This window comes from Ziziphus jujuba, chromosome 8, assembly GCF_031755915.1.
Source record: "Ziziphus jujuba cultivar Dongzao chromosome 8, ASM3175591v1".
Lineage (NCBI taxonomy): Eukaryota > Viridiplantae > Streptophyta > Magnoliopsida > Rosales > Rhamnaceae > Ziziphus > Ziziphus jujuba.
The window spans coordinates 18819162-18829095 of NC_083386.1; positions in this window are offsets into that span (position 1 = coordinate 18819162).

Consider the following 9934-nt stretch of genomic DNA (forward strand, 5'->3'; position numbering starts at 1 on the left):
AGAATGATAATTTAAAGTATTGTAAATTCAAGATCTACATACATGTATATATCTTTTACGCATAGCCATTAATTCATCAAATCCTTTGGATACTTTAGCCTGTAAAATAGAATACAGAAGCAGTACCTAATAGACACATTCCTCTTTAACCTTTCTCTCTCAGGTTTATACCAAACAGGCACCCATGAATGCAACAAGCTTTAATTCCTCTGTCATATATGACAAGACCCGCCCTGGGGATCCTTCCAGGATCTTCCTGGTGGTCCCGCTTGGTAAAGTACCACTGGACAATTTCTAAGAATATCCAATGGAACTCCACTTGACACGTGGACAACCAACACAAGTAATATCAATAATACCCCAACATATGAATATAAATAAATCCACAACAACATAAAAGTCCACAACCGGCCTAAAGTACTACAGGCCATAACCAAAACATAAATACCATGGTCTCTACAGAGTCCCAATTTTAATATCAGAGCATTCTAAGAGTGTTAACGAAGTCTGAGAGTGCAAATAAGTAATAAAAAGGTTTGAAAAGATAAGATAAGATAAGAAAAAATAAATACTACTGTTGTTGCGGAAGAACAAAGTAACGAGTGGTGCATGAGGTAGACTGCTACTAACTTCCTGAGCCTAGGGGAACGAATTTAAAACAAATAAAACGTGAGATAAGGAAATCTCAGTAAGTGGCATAGTATAATAGGAAAATAATAATTTACTTCAACAAAATCTTTCTCTCAAGACCTCTCATTCCTCTCGTTAGAAAAGTTCCCTGTTTAAAATCATTTCACAAAACCCAAACTTGTACCCCATTCAATATCATAAAATTGATGCTCAAAAGTATAAAATGAACGATCATTACAATATTATAAAATGTCTTAATCGAGATATAAGAAGTGAGCATGAACATATTATAGACACAAATCCACAAAATAATTATTACAGTGTAGCAATAACCACCATTTTATTTTTTAAAACCAACAATATATTCAAACGTATGCAATTTACCATTCGATGTACTAAACTATAAACCGTGGGATTCACCCACCTCACGACCCTCAATATCCAAAAGGTATCGTAGGAATAATAATAAATAAATCGTCAGTTAAACCCAACCTCACGGTCCATGACAATAATAAACCGTTGGATGAAACCAACCTCACGGTACTGTGGCAATAATAAATCGTCAGTTAAACCCGACCTCACAGTCCGTGGTAATAATAAACCGTTGGATGAAACCAACCTCATGGTACCGTAGCAACCCAGCATGCTGTAATATAATATAATACTGAACCAAACCTCTGATACTATATGGTACATCAATTAAACATGACCGATACAGTACTCCACTGTATCGTAAATCATAATTTAATATTTAAGTTCCACCGCTTATTGAAATATTTCAAAAAAAATTCCAATTCATCAACTTGTAACACCCCGTCCCGAATCGCACCGGAATCCGTGCACGTTGACCGAGGTTGACGGTTGACCGAAAGGGTCAAAAGTTGACTTTTTGACTCGGTGGGAATTTCGAGTTGACCAGGGTACCGTGGCGAAGTGCATGACGCCCTGCGTTCGTAGACTAGTAGCACGTCAAAAACGGAGCTACGGTTTGAAAGGTATGGGCAAAACAAGTTGAAGTGTAAACTGTCCAAAAGGTGCCGGGAGTTGACTTTTTCTTGTGATGTAATTTTGAGTTGACTCTTGTATGGTTGTAAAGTACTCGTCGATACGAGTTCATAGACTAGCGGCACGCTTAAATCGGACATTTGGTTAAAAAGTTACGGACGTTTGAAAATCGCCGGGTACCGTATTATTTTAATATATCTGGCTTAAGTGCACAGTAACGCCACGTGTCAGCTTCTGATTGGTCCATGTGGCATGAACAGTGTCATGCAGGGTTTTTATTTGTTAAATCTCTCGGGGAAGAGAGAGAAAGAGAGAGAGAGAGAGAAAGAGAGAGAGAGAGAGTCATCGGCCACCGGGGATTTTCAAGTTTTCCGGCCTAGTTACTGTACCCACGCCGGCCAGCCAGGTTGCCCACCTCATTTCCGGCAAAACCTCCAAGTTTCACGGCGAACGGCCGCCGGACGCGCCCGGATCGGACCTCCGAAGTTTGGCGGCGATTTTTACCCCTCCACCGCCTGCCACCGCGAATCGACCCTGTTCCGGCCGATCTACAGTACACGCGCCAGCTAGCCTTGATCCTCTCCTCAAGTCCGGCCTACCCACCAAAAATCACGGCCATCGGACCACCGACGCGCCGGGATCGGAGCGTTTTCCGGCGAGGGGCCGGAAATCTTCAAACGGTGATTTCTCCGCCGTCCGACCTCCGTTTTGCTCTCCGCCGGTCCTGTTGGGTTGCTCTCCTCGAGATCTACAAGTCTGCAAAAGTTGACGACCAACGGCCACTGCACGCGCCACCGCCAGCGACGGTTGCCGGTGACCGCGGCGGCTCGCCGGAAAATACTGTTCCGGCGAGTACCTAAAATTTCGGCCAGCTCCGGTCCGCAGTGTTCGACCTCCTGAATCCGAATCCGGCTTCCGTTTCTGCCAATTCGCGATGGTTTGGGAGAATTGTGGAGCCGAAACCCGAAAAGCTTCCCGGCGCAATTCCGACCCCGTCGGGTACGATCCTCGGAAATTAAGACCGGATCTGTGAATAGCATCACTCGAGCTTCGATTCGGTATATAACTCGTAAATTCTAGGTATCGTTTGTGTTTTGACCCTCCCGGGTACCGGGTATTATTTACCCGAATAAAATATTAATTTATTTGACTGTCTGTGAATTTTGTTCTAGGAGCACCAATGAGTCGTAGAATTGATCCCGTAGTGGATCATGGGTTAATTGCGTGCTCCAGGTGAGTGACCCACCTTCAAATTACTTTTTGGGAATTTAATTGGTGATTATATTATGTGTGATTTAAATATTTGGAATTAAATTTCTATGTGCCAAATATTTATTGGATTTATTGTGGAATTATTTATGAATTTATTGGATTTAAGAAAATGTGCATTTTACAAATTTATGCCATGTGAAATTATGTTATGGTTTTGAGGATTTTGAAATTGGTGTGATTTTAATGGTAAATTGGGCACGATTTGATTTTCAAATATTTCAAGGAAAATATTTGGTTATGTTGGTGATTTCAATTTTTATAAAATATGCCCATGGAATATTTTGAGATTTGATTATTATATTTCGAGAATTATTTATGCTTGGAAAAAATGTGGATATTTGAATTGATGGATTTGGGAGTTGGTGGATTTGAAAATCATGGAATTTATGGCATTGATTATAAGGAAATTGTGGAGAATTTCCCGGTTCAAGCGGATGGATTATGCCCGCTATGCTTATGAAAAATGTGAAATTTGTTTTATAATTTAAATTTATGGATTTTATGATTTTTAGATGCACCGTGCACGTACTGGTGTTCTGATTATGTGATATGGTATATGTGATATGCATATTGTGCACACGGATATGATTAGCGCGCAGGTGATATTATGAGGGTGTCCTGTGGATGCCATCGGAGAGGGTGGCCACCCCCCTTTGGCCGGGACACCAGGTTAGCAGCGGCGCAGTGGGACGCCACGCGACCGTATGCTGGTTTCTCTCTATAACCTCCTGTCCGGCAGTACCTCGGGACGCTGGGTACTCTGGCGCCACTGGTATATAGTGGGTGCATCAAATGATTTCAGAACTGTGTTTTAAAAATAAAATGTTTTGAAACTGTATGGGAATTAAAAATTAACTATTACTGTTCTGGTATTTATTTGATGTCTTGGTTTTCGGGGAATATGAATAAAGGGTTTTGTGAAAATGTTTTAAAAGGGGAACTTTTCCAACTGAGAGAATTGTAAGGGTTTTGAGAGAAATTATTATTTCAATTTATTATTATTTATCTACTTATTACGGTGGTATTATAGTGTGTAGTAGATAGGGTCACTCACTGAGATGATTAGCATCTCACACTCTTAAATTCCGTTCCTCTAGGTACCAGGTTGTCGGTGTTCATCCAGAGCGGACTTGATCTTCCTCGCTGTTTTAGTTCGGCAGTACCCGTTTATTCTTTTATTGCAGTTGTAATATTTCTTTCACTCTTGTTGTATTTAAATTGCACTGGATTACTGTATTTATATTGAAGTGCTGAAATTTGTGGAACCATTTGTAGTTTGTGGGAGGAATAAGGGGATGTTTTTTTTTAAGTGTGTTTTCAGTGCAGGTAAATTTGTGGTAAGTAAATCGCTTAGGGGAGGCTCTGCCGGATTTTCCGTTGGAGGGTCCGATAGGGTTTCTCTGGGATCAGGGCTTGTCTAGGGTTCCGGAGGAGGAATTCTGGACGGGTCCTGACAAATTTCAAATAAAACCATAAATACCACAGTGAATTTATATTCACCATAATCCAATTTGAAGCATATAAAATTTGAAAATACTTGAACATGCTTAAAATCATATAAATTTTTCAATCTGCTCCTCAAATAAAATACTTTCCAAAATAATCTGAAATCTCAATTCAAATACCAGATTATTTATTTAACATAATTCACAAGTTCACTATGAACTCATCGAACTTAGAAATCACTGAAAATCTTTTTAAAATCCACATAAAATGATAACTTGTATAAGTGAAAGCAGATATTATATATACGCATAAAGCAAGCATTTCAATCAAACGGTATATATGCCAAATTATTCAAAACACATACATATTATAATATGCCCAAAATAATTTAAACAATATAACCACTCACAATACAGATGCTGCTAAACTCTGCTCTCCTGCAGGCTCACCTCCGGTCTCAGTACCAGTGCCTGTCATAGTATAAAAATATTTCTCAGGCTCCAATAACTAAACTAAAAGTATTATTATAACCCAAATGCCTTACAATAATTTATCGAACTCTAAAATTTTTCGAAATTGGACATCGGATGGTCCAATTATACCGTGTCCCCTTTGGACTCGGTACCCCAAATTGGGGCTTTTCACTCAAAGCCTAATTTTTCGCAATTGACCCACCAAACAGGTTCCAATAATATCTAATTGCACTAATCCAAATCCAATTTCAACTGATTTGACCAACTGTTGTCCAAACACAGTCTAATTTTATCTAAAAGATTAATAAAATAACCCGAAAATAGGAAAATTACCAAACGATCTCCAAAATTCATAAATTATATGTCTATGGAAAGCCCAAGACACAAAGAGTTCACCATTGGCCTTACCTTGGTCCGGTGACTGCTCTGGTGGCCGGAAAATCGAGGTAAAGTTTCGGCAGAGTTTAAACTTGAGGGATCTCTCAAACGGTGGGGCTTTTGGGAAATCTAACCCCGAAAATGGACTCAGAGAGGTCGAAAATGGTGGGATAGAGGTATGGAGTGAGCTGGGTTGACTCCGGCCGTCGAGCTTCGCCGGCCCGATCTGGGCGGGTCCCACGTCAGATGGCCGGGAAATTTTAAGGTCGAGCTTGCCTCCTCCCTCCGCTCCTCTCTGGCTGGCATGTGTAACAAGGTGGTGGCCGGATATGGTTGAACGACGTAAACCCGGTTGTGGGTAAAAACGGGTCGTTTTGACCTAGTCCATGTCCAAAGGCTGGGGTGTTTTTCCTCGGGTTTCATGAAGGAAAAGGGAGCTCTAGGTTTGTGGGACTCTATTTGGCACACAAAATGAGGCTTTTATAAGCTTGGGGTTGCTATCAGACAAAAACACTTGGACTGGTTTGGACACAGATAAAATACTGAAACTGAACTTCATAGAACCATAACTTTTGATTCGTAGCTCGGAATTTGGCATGCCGCTAGTCTTTGAACTCGTACCGACGAGCTCTATCCAATGATACCTTGGTCAAACGAAAATATAAATCATAGAAAAAGTCAAATCTGAACCCATACTATTCACTTGGTCAAACTTGATCAACCCGGTCAAACTTAGTCAAACTTCTCAATAGGTGCATTTTTTTGGGTGTGGGGTGTTACAGTATATATCGTGTTAAATTAATTGATAACTTATTCCCTAGTTTATATATATAGATATATATGTGTATATATATATATATATGAAAATAATTAAATAAATAATAATAGTGATAATAATATATAATGAATATAAAAATATAATAATAAAAATAAAAATAGGAAATAAGCCAATTAAGCTTTTTAGAGAGAATATGTCATTCAGTCTATATGGTCAATTGAAGTATTATAGAGAGTATATACTCAAGGGGTTTAGAGCAAAAGTTAATAAACAAACTAGTTCAATTACTGACACAAACAAACCTTATAAGTGAGTTATATGATTATAGCTAGTCCATATAAAATATCAAATAGTTTCCTATTTGGACTATATAATCATCACAAACAATAATTGACTCACTTACTATAGAATCTCCCAAAACAAAATATCATTTCATCTAAATGTACAACATGCCAATAGAGGACAATAATATACCAGACTAGGTAGTAAAGATTTTCTAAGTAAATCTCCCAAAATTAGATACCATTTCCGCTAAGCATGTTGCATGTCATAAATTCAGTCTAGGTAATAAAAATTTACTTTACCATATGCAATCCCCTAACACTAAATACAACATGATACAACAACATACTCAAACTAGGTAGTAGGAACTCACTATGATACTTATTAATCAACTTATACATATACATGACACTAAAGTCTTAAATGGGCTTGCAAGCACAAGAGCAATAACATGTGAAATAGAGATCTCATATTTACATATAATAATCCACATAGATACACGTATTGCTTACAAGGTGATACTCAATCATACAACATACAACATGGATATTATCACAAATTACAAAACTCCCACTAGGCTACTGCAATCTCAGTTGCTCCACAATCCAATACAAGGACACATGCTCCTCAAATAAGTCTATAAGCTAGCCTTTGTAAAAGGGTCTACCACCATGTTGTAACAGGCATGTTCACAACAAAATGAGACTCTTAACAAAATGATACAATTGCAGAATTACCACAAAACAATATCACAGGCTATATAACAAAAGTGCATCCAATAACATGTAACACAGTCACAAAAACATGCCACATATTCTACCTCTACAATCAATAAAGTTATAAATGTTTGTCGAACATTAATTCATTAAATAGTTTTTACCACCATGATAAATGACATTCCCTGTATTAAACTTTTAACCATTTGTATAACCATTATAATCAACTCAAAAAGCCACTGCATCAGAGTAATGGTGCTTCAATCTTAAAATAAACATGGCCAATATATCTCCTACAATCAACTTACAGAACCCCACTATAACAAAAAAGTGGTGTGTTGATTTCCAAATAAACATGGCTATTTCATAGTTCACATAACTACAACTACTTAAGCATTTACAAGAACAAATCAATAACATAAATAATATTTGATGGTGTGCAATCTTGAGTGAGCATCAAATTGCTAAATGCGAAAGAGTACTGAACTATTTTTATTTATCCTTTTTTATCACTCTTTTATTCTTGGACATAGATCCCTAAAGAGTTTATCACCTTTGCCAACAATACCTTAATAGGAGAATATTGTGCATATTACAAATTTTCACAATTCTATTAACATAGGCTCTTACTAAGACAACTACAATACATACTTAGCCTTGTCTTCAAGAATTTTTGCTTCAAGTACGATGAAACCTTTTTAAGATTCTTCATCTCGAAATGGCTACACAACAACAGTTTCTTTTTCTTAGTCAATAGGTCAGTTACAATGGAAGCCAACAATATATACTCAACATACAATACTAAAAATATTAAATTGATCACACTAACCTTAAACATATGCACAGATAAGCAATAGTCTCCTTAAAACCATTTTAGGTGACAAATCCATCAAAAAATTAAGATACCACTACCACAAGGCTTACTTAAGATTATAAAAAAACTTCTAAAGCTGACAAAACAAATTTTGATTCCCCACTACTTGGAAGCCAACTGACATCCATTCGGAAAGGCAATTCTAACATTCATTTGATGCAACTCCAAGTTAAGATAAACCACAATTACCATAATGATTCTAAAAGAATACTCTGTAGCTACATGAGAGAATGTCTCTTTATAGTTAGTTTCCTCCTGCTGGCTAAATTCTTCTATAACAAGCCTAGCTTTATACCTGTTTACTTGACCATTGAAGTCTCTCTCTTGGTCTTAAAGATCCATTTGCACCTAAAACGTTTGTTACTTTTAGGTAACTCAACCAAAACCTACATATCATTTGATATCATGGATGTCATATAATTTTCTATTGCATTCAACCAAAAGTTAGTCACTAAACTACTTATGGCTTCCTCATATATGACTAGTTACAACTCATCATTTATATCAAATCCATGTTCTTGCAAATAAACTTTGTAGTCATTAGATATATGAATCTTTGCCACCTATGTGACCATATCAAAAGGCACACATCAACAAAGCTACAATCAAAATATCGCATTCTATCTTAATGGATTCAGTCCTAATTGATTGCTAGTTGCATAACTATCATATCAACAGTATCTCTGGCAAGGACATCAAGAATATGTTTTATTTATGGTGTGTTTAAAATCAATAAATCATATTTTATCAATATTGAAATATCATAAAAACCATTGGGTTAAATACTCATTTTCAAACCCATATAATCCATATTTTATTAAAACCATCATCATAAATTCATCGATACAAATATGCTAATTTGTCGATGCCATAAAACAAATTCCGCAAATATTTAAATGCTTAAATATATTTTTGAGTGTAAATAATTTTAAACAATTATTTTCTTAAAATCCTTAAAATTAAGCTGTACCAAAAATAATATTAAAATATATATATAATTCATATGCAATTTAATTCATATAAACACGTTTATTTGCATCATAAAGCCAACATTTAAACCTCACAATAATTTAATAAAAACTTTAAACCATAATATTTTAATCCCAAAATATATAGGCAGCAACACATATATTAAAATTATCATAAATCGGAAATATAAATTTAAATAACAATTCTCTTAAATTTCAAATAAATAAAACATATTTTTCAAATATTTAATTAACACAAAATATACATAATTTAACAACCCAAAATATTTTTTGAAGGTGGACCACTCACCTTAAGCACGTGGATCAACCAGGATCCTCCACGAGATCAGTCCCATGACTCACACATGAACCTAAAATATCAATATAACACAAAACCAATTAAATTAATATTTTAACTGGGTATATTACACACTGGTACCTGGGGGACCTAACACAACTGTTGTCCAAAATTTACAAATAATACACTGAGATGAAGCTCATGAAGCAAGGATTGCGGATTGTATCTTACCTTCTGGCGATAGGACCTAGGGTGGCGAGAATATTACCGGAAAAGTTTCGGACTTAATGTTCTCGAATCTCTCAATCAGTCAAGAATTGGGGAAAAGGACCTCGAATTTATGTTCAAGAAGATTAAATTAGGGGGAAAAGGTAGGTGGGATCACCGGAAACAAGCTAGAACAAAATTTCTCAGCGAGCCGCCAAAAAAAGTCACCTCCGACGGCGCATCCGATGGCCAATGGCCGTTTCACTTCACCATTATTTTCTCCCGAACCAGCCACCCATCCCATTGTCTTACCCATCCCTCGATCTACCTTCCCACCAAAAAATCACGGCCATTGGCCACCGGACGCACAGTCGGCGGTAACCTTTTCCAGCAGCATGGCGGCTCACTAGGAAATTTGTTTCCGGTGAGTTTCCGGTGATCCCACCTACCTTTTCTCACTAATTTGATCTCCCTAAACTCAAATCCGAGAACAGTAAGTCAGAAACATTTCAAGCGAGATTCCGGCCACCCTAGGTATGATTTCCGAAAGGTAAGATGCAATCTGTAATCCTTGCTTCATGAGCTTCATCTCGGTGTATTATTTGTA